Source organism: Lissotriton vulgaris, chromosome 10 (assembly GCF_964263255.1).
Source record: "Lissotriton vulgaris chromosome 10, aLisVul1.2, whole genome shotgun sequence".
Classification (NCBI taxonomy): Eukaryota; Metazoa; Chordata; class Amphibia; order Caudata; family Salamandridae; genus Lissotriton; species Lissotriton vulgaris.
The window spans coordinates 69,145,290-69,164,019 of NC_141698.1; positions in this window are offsets into that span (position 1 = coordinate 69,145,290).

An 18,730-nucleotide genomic window follows, 5' to 3' on the forward strand; every position below is an offset into this window, starting at 1 on the left:
TAAAAAGCGCGTGCACAATGCCACCAGCCACCTGCTTGCCTGCCTCGCATTACCACATCAAAGACAGCCCTCCCAGCGCTTTCTCACCCCCTAATTATTCACGGCCGGCCGGCCGTACTTTCAGTTTCACTGTCTCCTTTTAAAACTTGTTTGTCTGTTTTGCCATGTTTGACTCTCCTTCTTCTGCTGTTGTAGACTTCTCTCTTTCTTCACATGTGCTCCATATGTTTCCAATGTGTGCTCTGTTAATTACATTTTTTACCACATTTCTTAGCCATGTCAATAATGTGTTTCTTTTTCTTTTTACTTGTTTTCGTCTTATTTCTTCTTCTTCCTTCGTTTCGTTTTGTCTTTTTTCCCTTCCTTCTCCTTTCCTTATTTGTTCCAAATTCCGCAGGTTATCGTAATACTCCGAAAATTATTGCAACTGGATTGTTAACGGATGGCTGGAAGGGGGGAGGGGCTGTAGATGCTGTTTGTTTTTTTAAAAAGAAAAACGTAATCGAGACCACCCTCTCTTGCCTCACCAATAACACAGATGGGTGAGGAGGGGGGTGGGGTGACTGCTCCACGCGCCCCAGTTCACATGAAAAGTATAAATCAACTATGCATTTAGTGCATTTGTGTCGACGACGTTTCGAACCACAATGATTATCGGTTCATCCTCAGGACAGAGGGTAATTGCCTTAAAAATTCAAATTTACAGTAGTATCACGGTTGAGTGAAACTAAAGGTGGGGAAGGGAGGGGTTTTACCCAGAAAATGATATTCAACAATACTCATGGAATGGTTTCCAAGGGATGACAGGGATCCAATGAAAAAATGCCTTCAATATCGGGGTCTGACGATACAGACAGCAAGTCCACAATGGGAGAGCTTGCGGGCGCTGAATCTTCATGCCCGCAAGCTCTCCCATTTTTGTTTGGCTCTCACGCTATTGGCATTTGCGTGCGTCTTTCTAAGAACGACATCATGCAATTGGGCAAAGGCAGGTAGATGTCCCACCTTTGCCTGGAATTGTGGCTGCCCATGGCCTACGGTTTGCGGTTACGCGCAGCATGCCACACAGCGCCATCTGTTTCCAATGATAGCGCCTGCGTCTCGCGCTCACGCTAATTGTAAACAGATGGTGGTCGGGCTGGCCGGCCAGGGCACAGGACCTGTGTGCACACTTCTTGTTGTTCCAGCCACTTATTGGCATCTGCTGAAGTTCTCATCCGACACTAGGCCTCCTATTCACCCTCCCATTATGAGTGCAGTCGCTATACAGGAAACGCGTAGTTCGGAAACCCTGATACGAATGTGAAACGGATGCCTTCTAAGCCTGTGTTCACGACAGTCTCTCAGACACCTCAGAGAACCTTTATAATACCATAAACTGCCTGGGGCACTTTAGACGAGACTGGCAAGATTCTGAGGTATTTCACTGCTAACGTCGCCAGCACAAAATTATTTTCACTTAACTTATGTGCTATTCCAAGTGTACCGACCACACTGTTGTCTATATACGACCTGTGTGCCAACAAACAGGAGCCATATATTTTTTATCAATAAAGAATGCTTCAGTTGACCGCCTAGATTCACTTTCGGTATGACAGGTAAGGAGGGGTGGATTTCCAGATTTACTTCTGCTCCTTGGTTCTGAACAATGCACAGGTTTAGTCCGTTGCTCCGTCATGCTGTTTACTAGGCACATTGCGACTTTCAAAGGACCGCATTCTTCAGGTTATTTACGTGGTGTCTGTGCCTGGAAATTGTTGCTTCGCGTTTGTAACTTATTTTTGCATTATGCATCTGATTTGTCATGTGTACACAGCCTTTAATTAAGCAGTGTATTTTAAAGTGCATTTTTAGGGCAGCACACACATTAAAAGAGTCGCTTGGCACTAGAAAAGTGGAGGTTGACGAGAAACAAATCACACCAATAGAACTCTTTTACCATTCCATGTGCAGCTATGATGTGAAGATTTGCCGAAAATGGCACGGTATTCAGCACCTGAATGGGAGAAAGATGCAAACACCCGCCTCTACCTCTGAAGCAGAGTGCACCCACGCCTAATGCTGGTGGACCATTCTGGACTTGCAAAGAGTTCCACATGGCCTGCCCTAGCCTGTTTTTTTACTGTCGGATTCCACACGCAGATAGTCATGCAAGAGAACAACAAGCATTGGCATAGCCAATAGGTCTCGCCTTTGGGACCTTATAAGTGTTTAGCCATGCAACAGTTGATGTTGTTGCACAAGGATATTGTACTGCATAACTAAATACTGATAAGATTCCAAAGGCAAGATCTATTGGCTATGCCATTGCTTGTTTTTTTTACCTGTCTTGGCATGAAAATACTAGCCAGGCCAAGACAGGTAAAAAAATAAATTTAAAAAATCATTACAATTTGGTGTTCCCCTTTTTAAACATAAACTTAAATATTAAGCTAAAGGTATTTTAAACAAGTCAATGGTATTCTTAAATGATTTTGAAAGAAGCCAGAGGCAAAATTACTGCAGTAGGAATAATAGAGAGGATTTTGAGCACACAATTTTTTTGGGGGGAACTCCGAAACACGCACAAATGGCAATATTTCACTTTGAGAAAATTGTCAAACCCCGTTTGGGCCCAAGAGCTCTCCCAAAATGTTACTGCAAATGTTTGTGCGAACATATAATCTGGAAACCTTGTCACAGAAAAAGACTCATTTACGAGCATTTATATCAATAAGTGAGTTAAAAAAATGTGTGGTATTCCTATTTAAATGTTGCACGATGTCCCAAATGTAGTTTTTTTTAAGAAAAGGTGCTGCTACAAAGTATAGTATATTGTCCATGTTTATTGTAGTTTAATTTTAAAAGGAGCTTCAATATGGGTCCTATAAAAACTCTACAATCTGTGCAGAATTGTGCAGCTCGTCTGCTCATGAAAGTCCCTAAACGATGCTCGGCAAAGGCCTCACTTCGGTCGCTTCATTGGCTACCAATTCAGGAGAGGATTATGTTTAAAACCCTGTGTTTGGCGCATTAGTCCATCCACGATGTCGGCCCTACCCTTCTCGGTCCCCTGTTTCGTCGTCATCAATCGGTGAGACCTCTGAGATCTAACCAGCGAAATTTGCTGGTAGTACCCAGGGTGAAGCTACCGGATGGGCGGTCGCCAGCTTTCCTTCCAAGCAGCCAAGGGATGGAACAAACTCCCAGATAACATCAGGCATGAAACCAACCATCTGGCTATCAGGAAGCGTCTAAAGACATTTTTGTTTCAATAATGTCTTTTTCACGTCCTCCGGTCTTACAGCGCTGGGATGCTCAAGGGTAGCCATGCGCTCTACAAGAAAGTATTCATTCATTAATTCGTTCATTTTATATTGAAAAAGGCAGTTGTACTGCAGAAACGCATCTTTCCTGTGTTCCTGCACCTAGGGCAACCTGATTCAATAAACAGGTTTATTTCCCCTGACTTTGAGTCCTGGTTTTCATTCTCCGCATTTCCTCTATGAGATATTTATTGTGATATAGAACCCAAGGTGCTAAATGAGAACATCTAGCAGCCATTCAGCGCTTTGGAAGGGGGCGGTCCCCTTAACCCATCAAGAAACGATGGCTGGTGCATGATTGGACATTTTATGGCATCCCTGTGAGTTTGCCTGTTGTGTCATAATCAGAATCAATGTGTGACTTTTTATAAAAGTCAATGATGAGTACATTTTGACTGTCCTTGCAGCTTGTGGTGGAACTCTGACGTCTCACTCTGAACAAATAACCATCTCATCCTATCCTGAGCAGGCGCCAAGATCTACACAATGCGTCTGGACCATCAGAGCCACTGAAGAGCCACCATGAAGAGTCACACGTTGACTCTTCAATGCATCCAAATGTTCATCCTTCTTTTAACATCCATAATAAGATGGCTATTAACTTTGGTGGTGGGGCCCAGGCCTGTCATCCCCATGTTTTTCTTTGTTCCTAATATTTGTTTATTATTTAATTCACATGTCCTCACTGGGTTAGTTAGACTCTCCAGGATAAAATTATGAAATTGCGAATTTTGTAGAAATACTACACTCTTTACAAAAGCCAATAGGGGCCAGATGTAGGTAAAATAGATTTACCGATTTTTAATTACCGATTTTTACCGATTCGGTAATTAAAAATCGGTAAATCTAAGGGGTGGATATGTAGGTATTCCAGATGTGCTGGAATACCGATTCGGAAGAATTCGGTATTTACCGATTCGGTAAATACCGAATCGGTAATGCCCATTAATTCCTATGGGCTTTGAAGCTTTGAAGCCCATAGGAATGAATGGGCATTACCGATTCGGTATTTACCGAATCGGTAAATACCGATTTTCACAAGGGTGCAGGGGGTGTCACTTTGACACCCTCTGGCACCCCCAAAACAGGCTCGGGTGCCATGTGGCAGGCATACATGCCCTAAGGGCAGGTCTGCCTGTCACATGGCATAGGTGTGCATGCACACATGTGCATGCACACCGGAATCAGTATTTTACCATCAAATTGAATTTGATGGTAAAATACCGATTCGGTAAGGCCTCTGGGACTCTGAAGAGTCCCACCTACATCTGGGTGCCTCAGAATGGGTAAAATGACCAAATTTTGATTTTACTGAATCGGTAAAATTACAGAATCGGTAATTTTACTGATTCGGTAAAATAATGCCCCCTACATACCTGTCACCCATTTACCGCTCGGTAAATGGCCTCAAACGGCCACCTACATCTGGCCCTAAATCTTTTAAAGAAAACTTGACTTGGCTCTCCTTTCATTGACCCTACACAGTTGCAAGGTCTTACACGACATACAGGAATGGTATACCACTCATTTGTAAGGTAAGAGTGGAAATTTATGTAGCCGGTGTCTACTTGCGCCAAAATTTGGCACACTGTGTCTCCTGATCAAAAAGCAGCAACAGTGAAGAGCATCTCTGCAGTCAGAATAAACTTAACAATTCAAGGACTTCCTGAAGGCTTCTAAGAGGATGGATGGGGAAGATGAGTTTTGGATTCACACAGGGTGTAGTAGATATAGCCTCAAGAGGTCAACCTGGTGGTCAAAAGTAGTAGTGACATTGCTTAATTTTTCATGGTGTTTGCTAGTGCTGAGCCCTGGTACTTATTTTATAGGATTGTGGAAGTGTCTGCTTTCAGGTGGTTAAAAGTGATGCTGCATTCATCGAGGCAGAGACAGAAAACGAACAGGTCTTGCATTTAAAGACCCGTCACAGGCACTACTACAAGCTGCAGTGCCCACTATGAGGTCAGCACTAATGAAGCCAGGTATTGGACACTGACCCCTCTGTAAAGTTCATTTGGAGATTTGCATTATAGCCAGGTGTCAGGCATGCTCATCTTTTACTTTTGTTTTATTGCCTACCAGGCCGTTGGTCCACTTTGTTGTATCCCATTGGCCTGCTTTTACTTTTGTTTTATTTCCTTTGACGCTGCTGTACCACTTTATTGTTGTATCCCATTTGTTTTTCTCCCACACTATCCACTGCTCCCACAGTTTCCGTTCTGTGCCTCCCACCAGCAGCTAGCCCCTCCTACCTCCCAGGACTAGTTATGGCAGCCACAGCATGGACATGTCCAGCGGGGGCACTGCTGGTGCAAGCCTGCTGCGGCAAACCCAACTGGCCTGTCAGTGCCTGGACCACGCCCAGCACCAGGACCCCTTTCCAACCGCCACCCAGAGATACACTGCTGCTGAGCTCCTAGCCTTCGACCCAGGACTTCTCAACAGCAATTGCTGCCAAGCCCCCACTCTCCTCGACTTGACCGTTCTAATGCCGGCACTGCCTTTTGTCATGCCACACAGAAGCCTCAGCATGCACAGTGACCTCTTGTAGGTCCACTTCGACCGTTCCTGACCATCTACACTGCCTCGTGCTCAACACTTGATCCCTCTGCAAGCACACCACCGAAATCTGGGGCAACTTCATCTCCCTCACCCCAATGTAATTTTCCTCACTGAGACCTGGCTCAACCCTGCTTCTGTGCCAGACATCGCCACACCTGACGGCTACATGATAACACACTGAGACCGCATCAACAAGCATGGAGGTGGAGTCTCCAACATCCACAAAGAAACCATCCACTGCACCACCACCACAGACGTTGTCATCCCGACTATGGAACACCTCAACTTCAAGCTCCGAACCGGCAGCAAATACACCATCAGAGGCCTCCTTATCTACAGAACCCCAGAAAGCCGCCCCAGCTTCTGCAACACCATCCCCGATTTGATCGCACTGCTCACCCTATATCCAAACCAACATCTTCTTCTGCAACCTCATTTTTTACCTCGATGACTCCAACTAAGCTAACACCGCCAACCTTCTCCAAAGCATGAGCAACATCGGCCTAACCCAGCTGGTCACCAACATCTCACACATTGCAGGGTACATACTAGACCCAATCTTCATGGCCAGCGGCAGAATAAAGTTCAGCCACATCACTGAGTTCACCTAGACTGACCACACTATAGTCCACCTCACCATCTCAGATTGCCCCAACACTGCCCCCAAGCCACACAGCACATCAGGCAACAGCTGGAACCTGATCTCAGAGAGCCAATGGACCAACGCTCTTGAACACCTCCCTTCCACACACCACAACCAACCTCGAACAAGTAGTCAAGAACTTCTACCCACCCCTGGATCACAGAAAGTACCGACATAGTCGTCCCCTACAAACCCACCAAGTCCAAAAGATCATCCAAGCAAGCCAGAAGGGACATGACAGAAGTAAGAACCTTGAAACACACCTGCAAATGACTGGAAAGAAAATAGCGTACCAGCAGGGGGCCCACAGACCATACTACTTTTAAAAGTACCCTCAACCATTATTAACAACACCTGAAAAAGATGAAAAGAAGGTGCCCTGGTAGATCGCATCACAGCAAGCTCTAACCACAGCAAGGAACTCTTCAACAGCGTCAGAGTTTCCCAGCCCCTCAGCCACTGAAAACACTCATACACAGGACTCCCTGGCAGATTTCCTCCATAATAAGATATCCATCATCTACGGAAACATCTAACCGCAATCCACTGATCGCCTCAGCCATGTCAACTCCACAGACAAGGAACATGACCACCCGCTCACCACCTGGGTCCAGCTCACCAAGCAAGACACTACAGCCATCATGACCTTCGTCCGCTCAGGAGCACCCACAGACCCATGCCTTCACCAAATTTTGAATGTATGATGTTACAACGCATACTTTTACAACGCATACCTTTACAACGCATTTTTACAACACAACATCCATTACAACGCATTCCATTACAAAGCATGCCATTACAACGAATTTTTAAAAACTACCTTTACAACGCATTCCATTACAACGCATACTACCTTTACAACGCATACTATTACAACGCATACATTTACATTGCATGTATGGTAAGTATTGGATAGTGTAGGGGTAAAAATTTCCAACTCCAGGGGGTGCAACAGTAGGGTAAGTGTTGGATAGTGTAGGGGTAAAAATTACTATTCTAACTCCAGGGGGTGCAACAGTAGGATAAGTGTTGGATAGTGTAGGGGTAAAAATTACTATTCTAACTCCAGGGGGTGCAACAGTAGGGTAAGTATTGGATAGCGTAAGGGTACTATGCATTGTGATGGTATGCGTTGTAATGGTATGCGTTGTAATGACTGCGTTGTAATGACATGCGTTGTAGTGGTATGCGTTGTAGTGTCATGCGTTTTAATGGTTGCGTTGTAATGGCATGCGTTGTAATGGATGTTGCGTTGTTAAAGTTTCATTGTAATGGTAGCGCGTTTTAAAAGTGGCGCTGTAAAGGTTGTTTCCCCAAAATTTTCAACCTAGGAAGCATGACAATCAGCTGCAAGCTCACCATACCCCACAAACTGTCGATCGCCGAAACCACTTTCTGGAAGCACAGAGAAGTAAAACCCTTACTCGAGAAACCATACTCTGACCCCTAGCGAACTCAAGAACTACCACCCAATCTCCTTGCTCCCTTTCCCCGCCAAAATCTTTTAGAAGGCCATCAACCACCAACTCACAGAACACCTGGAGAATCACAATTTTCTGAACGTGTCCTAATCCGGATTCCACGCCAGCCACAGCAGAGAGACTACCCTTATAGAAACCACAGATGACATTAGATCCCACCTCAACCAAGGAAAAATGGCTGCCCTGATTCTCCTCGATCTCTCAGCAGCATTCAACACAGTATCACACGAGACCCTGATGAGGAAACGCCCTCAAATGGATCACCTCCTTCCTCACAGGAAGAACCCATAGAATCCGCCTTTAACCTCTGAAACTAAGAACAACATTTGCAGCATCTCCCAAGGTTCATCCCTCTGCCCTACCCTGTTCAACACCTGCATGACTCCCCTGGCCAACGTCATGAGATTGCATGGACTACACATCATATCATACTCAGCTCATCCTCTCACTATCATAAGTCCCTGCCACCACACTGACCAACTTCTGCAGGTACATGACTTAAGTTGCCGAGTGGATGAGAAACAGCTGCCTACAACTCAGCATAGACAAGCTGGAAGTGCTGATCTTCATTAATACCTCCACATGGAACAACAGCTGGTGCCCTCCCGAAATAGGACCATCACAGACTCCGACCGACCATGCCTACAGCCTTGGCATCATTCTGGACAGCAAGTTCATAGTGAGGAAACAGATCAATGCAGTTTTGTACAACTACTTCCTCACTCTGCATGCTCCACAAGATTTTCAAGTGGCTCCTTATCAACACCAGACGCTCCATCACCCAAGCCCTAGTCACCAGATGGCTGGAACACGGCAACACACTATACAGAGGAATCCCCACGCACCTCCTCAAAAGACTACAGACAATACAGAACGAGTTGGCCAGATCCATCTTGGACCTTCCCAAGAGGACCCAGCTCACCCCCCCACCTCAAGAAGCTCCACTGGCTCCCAATCCAGAAGAGATGCCAGTTTAAGATGCTGATTTATGCCTTCAAGGCCTTCCACAACTAGGAACCAGCATAAATTAACCACTGATTCAGCTTCCACCATCCCTTCAGACACTTGCACTCTGCCTCACTCTGCCTCCCTCTGCCCCCTGCATCTGCTGCAACAGTGGAGGATGCTTTTTATTCTACCTCACCGCAAAATCTTGGAACAACCTGCCCCTTCACGTACAGACGTCACCCTCCCTCCTGGAATTCACAAAAGGACTCAAGACCTGGTTGTTTGACTGAACCTTCCAGCAGCATTTCAGCGCCTGGATACCCTCACGGGTGATTAGCGTGCTTTACAAATCCAGATTGAGTGACTGATTCCTAGATCTGCTCTACTTCCAGGTGTCAAGCATTGGCTGGCAGCTACATTGAAAAGAGCATTTTAAATGCCACACACACACCGGATCGTCTGCCTCTGAGCACGCATAGGAAGAGAAGCCCTGATTAAATATCTTGACATGATATACTATGGAGGAAGGTAAACCACTCATTATTCTAGTTATAACACCACATGAAGTTTCCAGTAATTGGGGCCAGTGTTGGAAGTGGACAGCCCTGGCAGTAATGGGGCAGTGGACATTCCTAAGAAAAGTGTTGTGCCTGCAACTTATTTTATGTCTGAAAAATGAAGCGCTGCAGCACCCTCCTTTAACTGGAAATGCATCTGTCTGGCCCTAAGTTACATCAGGTGTTCACATTACCATTGGCTCGTGTGGGAAGATTGTACACATGGTCATAGTAATACTGAGCCCAATTCACAGAACTAACTTAAGACAAAATCCTAAACTTACTACCATTTTGGTATTCACAGAAGGCACTTACTCATTGATGTCTAAGGGCCATATGTAGGTAGCTGAATACCGGTTGGTAACGGCCAAAATTCGGTAAATTTGCCGTTACCGACCGGTATTCAGGTCATCAAGATGTAGGATGTCAAAAAGCAAGGATTCGCTACATATGAATCGGTAAATACAGATTCATCATTACCGAATTCATATTTACCAAATCGGAATTTACCGAATACATATTTACCGAATCTGTAACTACCGAATTCTAATTTACCGCATAGGTAAATATGAAACGGTAAAACGAGAAAAGATATTTAGGTAAAATCTTAAACACCGAATTTCATGAAATTTGGTATTTAAGAGTCGGTAAATAACACTAACTGGAAGAGGTGGTAATCATCCACATGGTATATAATCAATCCCAAAATGCAACAGTGTGATCACTATGGCGGCTTTCTACGCCATTGCAAGGCGGCTACGGCTACAGGCAGCAGGACAGAGGATCTGGAGACGGGAGGAGCAAGTCTACAGACAGCGGATCACACTCTTCCAACTTACTGAGGCAGAGATCCATGAGAGGTACAGGCTACACCCCCACACCATCCTGGACTTGATAAGGGACCTGCACCCACTACTCGAGCACCCAACACCAAGGGCGCATGCCATACCACCACATGTGCAGGTGCTCTGTAGCCTACATCTCCTTGCATCTGGCAGTTACCAGGGGGTGATAGCTGCGGTAGGCGGGGTGTCCCAGAGTTGCCTGTCCCGGTTCTTTAGAAAGTTCCTGGATGCCATGATGCAGAGAATGCACCACTACATCAGCTTCCCAAACACACAAGCGGAACTGCAGGAAACCAAGACAGACTTTTACCAAATGGCACAGTTCCTGCACGTCATAGACTGTATTGAAGGGACACACATTCCAATCTGCCCTCCTGCAGCCACAGAATACATCTACAGGAACAGAAAGTCCACCCACTTAATAAATGTGCAGGTGATCTGCGACGCTGGCAACATAATTACTGACATTGTGGCCAAATTTCCTGGAAGCACCCACGAATCATACATATTCCAGAACAGTGGGATCTGCACACGTCTGGCTGCTGGAGAATTTGGGGAAGGATACCTGCTAGGTAAATCACTGTGACACACCCTGCTAGATACTGCAGCTGAATGTGTTCTTTTGCATGTAACTAATGGCACTCTCTTTTCCACCTAGGCGATATCGCTTATGCTGTGCGGTCCTTTGTCCCCACTCCCTACCTGAACCCATCAACCCGTAGTGAGAGACGTTACAATGTGGCACACAGATCAACACGCAACGTTGTGGAGCGCACCTTCGGACTATTGAAAAGCAGCTTCCGCTGCCTCCACATAAGCGAAGGTGCACGCCAGTACACACCCATCATCTGCTGTAAAATCATTGCAACCTGTGCTATGCTGCACAACCTTGCCACAAAGAGAGGTACAGGAGTTGAAATAACTTATCATGAGGACATTGATGATGGCCTTGAACAGCCAGAGCCCTACGCAGCAGGAGCAGCGCCAGCAACAGATGGGAGACTGAGACGGGCAGAGATCACACGCAACTATTTTTAAGTAAGAAAGGAGACACAGCCAGGGATTGCATGTGCATGACGTCGTTTAATAACTGGGCACTACGTCAATTAGCAAGTGGCACACCATGCCAGTCAAATTGGTGACAACCTTAATTGGTAATCACAGGTTACTTCACCCAAATAATGTTCATGAAGGTGTGGGCAGCATTAATGTCTGCGCCCACGCACTACAGTGTGGATGCCTGCAGCTGGCTTTCCACACTGGCGGTTGACCCAGTGCCCACAGAATGGCGCCTGCTTCTCCTCCGGGTTTCTGGTACAGGTGTGCTATTGCTGCTCCTGCTGGTGGTCTCTTCGCTCTCCCCCACACCTAGAGCACCAGCGTTGGCTGACTGGGGGGTCAGCAGCAGTTCCATTGCGGATGTCACCTTCCCCATCCCCCTGGAGACATCAGTGCAGCAGTGCATAAGCCCTCCTGCATTGCCACAGAGCGCCTGCATAGCAGGGAAGTGGCCATTGTCAGACGGTTCACCGCCTTGGTGTGCTGCTGCATGTACTGCCTCTTCCTGCGCCTTCTTGCCCTGTCCTCATCAAGTTTGTCGCAGAGTGCCATCATGGACTGGGACATGTCCCGCATGCCCTCTGCCATTTCCCTCATGCTCTCCGCCATGGAGCTGATGCCCCGGTCTATATTGCCCATGTTTTGATTTAAGTGACGCATCTGACTATGCACTGATTGTATGAGCTTCCCCTGCAGGTGCTGCACTTTAACCATGGTGGCCTCCAGCCCGCCGAAGACCCCGTCACCCTGCCGAGTTGTGCTGCTCTCCCGGACCCTACGGCGTCTTGCACCTGTGTGCACACCCTCGGAGGTGGACTGCAGCCCAGCATTGGTTGCCTCCAGTGGAGCATTTGTTGTGTCACCCTCCCTTTCGTCGTGAGAGGACGTCTCCATGACATGGAGAGTGGGTACAGCATGCCTCCTGGGCCTTACCACTACTGATGAATTTGAGGCTGGTGAGGCTGACTGTGCTTTTGAGTCCGGCTGTGGTGATTCATTCGGCAGTGGCAATGCTGGCTGTGCTGTTGTGGCTGGCTCTGGTGGTGAAGCTGCCTGTGGTGTTGGTGCGGGTGGTGGTTCAGTGCTGTGGCCTGCACTCGTGCTGGCATCCTCAGTCCTTCCCTTACGGGGTGCCCTTCCCTCCTTCTCCTGCGCTGTCCTGCACGATGACTCTCCTGTGGACAGATATGGACATTAGCTCAGTGGTGCTGCAACTCTGTATTTCAGTATTAAATTACAATCCTGTCACACTGTCTCAATGTCCTCAACTGCTTCTGAATTATGTGTGTGGCATGCCTTGTTGTTTTGTGTGATGACTGTCATGATGGGTGTTTCAATGACTACCTCTCCCATGATGGATTGCTGGTGTATCCAAAAACCTGTACTGGAGTGTGAGTCGCACAGCCAAATTAGGGAAGGGGGACAGGGAAGGGGGTAGGATTGCTGGGGATGCTCCTTACCTTGTTTTGTTGCAGCTCTGACTGAGCTGTCTGCAGCCCCGATCCCAAACAAACTCTCGGGCTCGAGGGTCGACTCCACCAGCTGCTCCAGGTCAGTGAGGGCAGGTGCCCTGCTCTTTCCTCCCCCTGTGACACTGGCCTCTTTCTTCTATGCAGCCAGCTTCTTTTTGGTAATGATCCTGAGATCATACCAGCATTTTTTTTCAAGTCATCTATCTCTCGTGGGCTCACCCCTATGGCGTTCACCTTCGCCTGGATTTCCAGCCAGGTCTTCCGTTTCACAGCCTCTGCTACCTGCAGAGACTGTTTCCCAAAAAGCTGGGTGTGGTGTTTGACCACCTCCTCCACGAGCACCTGAAGCTCACTTGTGCTGAACTTCAACTTTCTTTTTCTGTCTGCTCCTTCCCTCTGTGATTCCTGGGATGCCATCCTGCAGTTCTGCTCAGCTCAGTACAGCCAGTGGCTGAGTTGCTCACAGCTCTCCAGAAGGTTCTGATTGTCTGTGCCTGCATGGGTGTGGCCACTTCCTGGTTGTGGGGTGGGGTGGATGCAGAGGATTGGTTGGTTCCTCAGTTGCTTGGTTGTGGGGTGGATGCACATAATTGGTTGAATCCTCAATTGCTTTTATTTTGAATCTCTGATTCGGTATTTACCGATTTGGTAAATAACGATTCGGTAAATACCGAATCGGTAAAATTTACCGATTTTTTCCAATTCGGTAAATGTTACCAACTTTTTTCCTACATCTCATTTACCGATTCCGGAATGCCGACTCGGTAAAATTCGGTATTTAGGAGTCTGTAAAATAGATTTACCTACATATGGCCCTAAGTGCCTTCTGTGAATACCAAAATGAGTATTTTGGAATTCACAGAAGGCACTTATTCATCAATGAGTAAGTGCCTTCTGTGAATACCAAAATGATTAAGTGCCTTCTGTGAATACCAAAATGAGTAAATGGTAGTAAGCTTGGGATTTTGTCTTAAGTTAGTTCTGTGAATCGGACCCACTGTCTTTTTGCCACTACGTGGCAGTCAGTTAATAGCAGCAGCTCTCATGTCACACCAGGGGTGGCATGTGTCTTACCTGAAGCTGTCTTTGATTATCACCAGAGGCTCTACTTTTGTCTTTGTCTGTTGAATATGGACTGAGGTGGGCAAAAAATGATGAAATGGAATTTATGCCTGAGTATTTCCCAGTGACTGAGATTAATTCAGGTATTCCACCCATCACTGTTTCCCTTAGTTCTTCGTCCTGAATATGACAGGCATGTTCAGTCAAAGCTCCTGTGCTCACTCCGCAACAGTGTTGTAATTTGGCAGCAATTAGGTTAAGCATTAGCAGAAGACATCCTGTATTTAGAGACTATCTTGTCCGTTTTGTGGAATCCGTTTTGTATTTCTGTCAGCCATTTTGTTTGCCATGTGCTCGCCATGTGCTCTGTCCTACCTTTCTGTTAACTGCTCTTGAAATCTGCCTAGAGACAAGATATATTTAGCATCTTCCACCTTCGCACATGCTCAGTTGAGCTTGCAGCTGCTGTAGTCTGTAACTGTCAGGATGTGTCCACCAGAATTAGCAAACTGTTAGCTCCTCCCACTTGTTGCCTGTACACTTTCTGTATGACCTTATAAGTACCTAAAACCAGCATTTTGTACTTGTACTGCCTTCATTTGAGCCCCTGTGTGGGTATAAACTGTACGAGCTCCTTCCATTCAGTGTGCTACTTCATACATTACCAAAGGGTGCTGTGTGAATGTAGTTCCACCTCATGAGGTTTAAAAAAACGTTGTACTTTCTATTCCAATTTCTGTGCCAACTTCTATTCTGTTGGTCTGAGGACTCTGTGCAGAGAAGGGAGAACCTGGTAGGTCTTGCTGAGGCTCACCACCACAACAGGATTCAAGCTATACCTTAGTGACAAAACCAAAACTGTTCTGTGTTGCTTGTGTTTCTATTTAGAGGGGATTTGGGCTGGCAGTTCGGGCTGTGGTATTCCTATTGAAGCAAGACCAAGGCTAATTGGCATATGGCTGGTTCTTGTCTAAGGTGGCATGTTGGGCAAAAACAAAATGACTGAGAATAATTCATGCATCCTGCCCAACACGCTTTTTGTTTTTATCAGTGACATGCCTCTTTGTTAAGGTCAGACTCTGGTCTACTTAAATTTTTCTTTCGCTGTCACAAGGGGGCATTCCATGCCACTGCTGCAGTAATTTGGAGGCATTAAAAGACCATTGTAACCTTAAGAATCTGAAATTGGAGCAAATTAGTACAGCAGATGTAAGGAAGGCAAGGGCCCACGAGGTAAGAATAGAACAGTAATCGAGAATAGATCATGTTCCAATTTGTGTGATCTTTAACTGCATTTTTTTTACCTGGTTAGCTGGTGCTCAGTTATAGCTAGTTACTATACTTAAAGTGGAAAACTTCCACATGGAAAAGTACTCTGTCCCTCTCACAGATAATTCCTTTTCTATTTATGTTCAAACAACCCTAAAGAACTCCCCAAGTATAAAAACACTTTCACTCAGCCAACCTTCTGTAGAGTGGGAATAGAAGGACTTATTTTATTCTATAAGCACACAGGCCCACAGCACCACCTCCTGGTGGGAATAGAATATGTTGTTGTTTTTTTTTAACATATGCACAATACCTCACACTGCCCCCTACTGGGGGAGGGTACGAAAAGCACAACTTTTTTCGGATTACAATGTGATTTTGCTTTGTGGTGTTTAACAGTGCCTTTCCCTTTCCCACAGGTGAATATTACATTTGTAGATTTTGAGTTGGAAAGTGGCAAGAATTCCATGTCACCTTGGTCATAGTATTTCCTTAAAACCGATAAAGATCATACTAAAGTATCTAACTATCACCCTATCTCCCTTATTAATCAAGATTGTAAAATTTGCGCAAAAAATCTTGCCACCAGATTGTCCAATATACCTCCTCATTTCATCCACATGGATCAAATAGGGTTTATGTAAAATAGATATTCTGTTAATAACACCAGGATCTTATTTCACATTCTTGAAGCTATTCCTTCATCATCTTCTTCTTCTGGCCTTCTTGCTCTTGATGCTGAGAAAGTTTTTGATAAGGTCAATTGGCAATTTATATTTCACACTTTATCTACCTTTAAGTTCGGTGATTCGTTAATTAAAATGGTTTCGGCCCTTTTCCGCTCCACTTCAGCTAAGCTTTTCTCGCTTTTTTGGGGAACTAGACAAGGTTACCCGTTATCTCCTTTGCTTTTTCTATTAGTCATAGAGTCCCTACTAACCTTTATATGTAACTCAAACGAGATTCAAGGATTAAATAATAAAGACATTAATCTTAAACTGTCTGCATATGCAGATGACATATCATTATTTATTAGTAACCCAGATAGTAACCCAGATATCACTATCCCGAATGCTCTCAGTCTTATACATACTTACACATTTGTCTTTGGATATACCTTAAATATTAATAAATCTGAATTTTTTCCTTGAAAGTTTATTATACCCCAGACATGCCAAATAATACTGACCTTCTCTGGCAAAAAAAGAAACTAAAATACTTAGGCATTCAATTTTTACAGTTGGTTACAATAAACTGTGACTCTTTACTTAAAAAAATGTACAGACAAACTTCATCAATGGTCTCCTTTACATCGAAAATGGTGGGGGAAAATGTAATCTATCAAAATGACTACTGCTCCTCAAATACTTTAGATACTCTAGATACTCTCCATGATTCTTTTACAACTGTCTACTCACTTTATATAAAAAGATAGAAAAATGTCACAATGTATTTGGATAAATAAACCCCTTTGTTATGCTAAACTACAAATTGCTAAAATCAAAGGTGGGTTTGAATTACCAGATTTTGGCAAATATATAAAGCTTTTATATTAAAACCAGGATCCTTATGGTTTAGACAACATGATGCTAAAGATATACCTAAATGACTGCAACTTGAACAACAATTAGATTTTCTTTTCCCTTTGCCAGAGTTATTATCTACGGCCAATTCAAATTTGCTGGTTAACTCCTCACCTAATATCATAGCTACAGAATTAATTTTACATGAGTTTAATTTCAGTCTATTTCAGTCAGGAAGCCTTACATCTAAAAAACTCTCACTGTGGTATAATCTACTAATAAAATTTGACTCCAATATTACATTTTAGAAATCTTGGATTGATGTGGGTATTTTATACTTAAATGATATTTATAGTAACAATCGATATTTAGATTTACAGCATAAATGTTTATGGCCATTAACAGATATTTCTAAATATGAAATTTTATGCAATTATATACTTAATGCTTTTCCGAATGCCATCTCCATAGCCACATTTTCAGACTCTGACCTGTGCTTAACTGCTTTTAGTGGTTCTTCACATCGAGTTTCAAAAGTTTATAACAGACTAAATAATACAGGAGACAATAATTGAATACTTTTTAGTAATTTTTAGAATGAAGAACTTTCCCATTCCCTTTCTGTGTACACCTGGAGGAAAAGTTGGTTATGAAATATTGCTGGCTGGCTTTTACTCTGTATCAAGCAAATACATGTATTTTATTCAAATGTTTATAGACTCCACTTAAGCTGTTTAAAGCTAAACTTTTAGATAATCCATGTGCTGGCATTGTAATATAGTTGATTGTTCTTTGAAACTTTTTATTTGAATGTACTGTTATTTCAGTATTTTGGAAAGAATTTGGAAATGTATTACTACAAAACTTCCCAACTCTGACGTGTTTTCTTATGAATTAATTGTTTGCAATTTTTTTGCATTGTCCTGTAATTTATCTGAAATTCATAGCACAATTTTTGATTTCTTATTATCCTCGGCTACTAAATCAATTACATAAAAACTGGAAAAATGCATATCTTTTACCAGTGCCTACCTGGTGGCCCTGGGTTTCTTTGACTAGACAAGGCGCATATTTATCCATTACTGGTTATTCTACTAATGCCACCTCATTCTAATTGTTTTGGAAACCTGTTGCTTATAATTCTTTGCATACCCATCTGTTAATGTATCTTCATATTGGTTGTGAATTATTCTTAGTTGTTTTATATTTAAGAAGTAGCTATTGCTTGTTCCTTAATTTTAATTTCTACATAGAATTATTTTATGTATATGTATTATTTCATTTTACAGGTATATGCCTATTTCATCTTTACACATGCTCTTGTTTTATGTAACTTTACGGTACTATTTAAAAACAAATCTTAATCTTAAAAATGAATTAATTATTTTGAACTTAAAAAAAAAACTATGTTACACTGTAGATAAAACCACAGCGCTTGCTGGGTTCAGACTATTTGGACAGAATGTAATGGTTAAACCCCAGAAGACTACCTATGGTCCCCTCATTTTTCATTGGCCGGTGGACATTGACCCTGCACTCACCCAAACACCTAGAGGCAGCTCCGGTTGCAGTATGCACTATACAGCATTCCTGTATGTTGCATTTGACTGTAGTCACAGTCGTTTGGCACAGGATTAATGCCAGTACCAGAAGGTGTCCTGTACAATAGAGAATGATTGCCATAATTACTGACAAAACCCTTGCTTGTCATCTGTCTGAACTGCTGTTGGATTCTATTCTGCATTCAGACTATCTTCTTGAAAATGGGGATTTTCGCTTCCCTCCAAACTCTGAATGTGGTAGGTGATGGTAATTGCTGTGCTAGATATCTCAAGTGATGTCAAGTCAGTGTGGGCAACCCTAGGCATGGATTTTGCATTCTGGACCCGCCGGGGTGAAACATGGATCAAGGAAGCTTCTGCACTGCACTCTGTGAGTTTTTGCTTGGCCAAGACCTTTGTTTAGCTCTCAGTTGGCCCGCTTGTGGGGGTGAGGAGTGAGGAC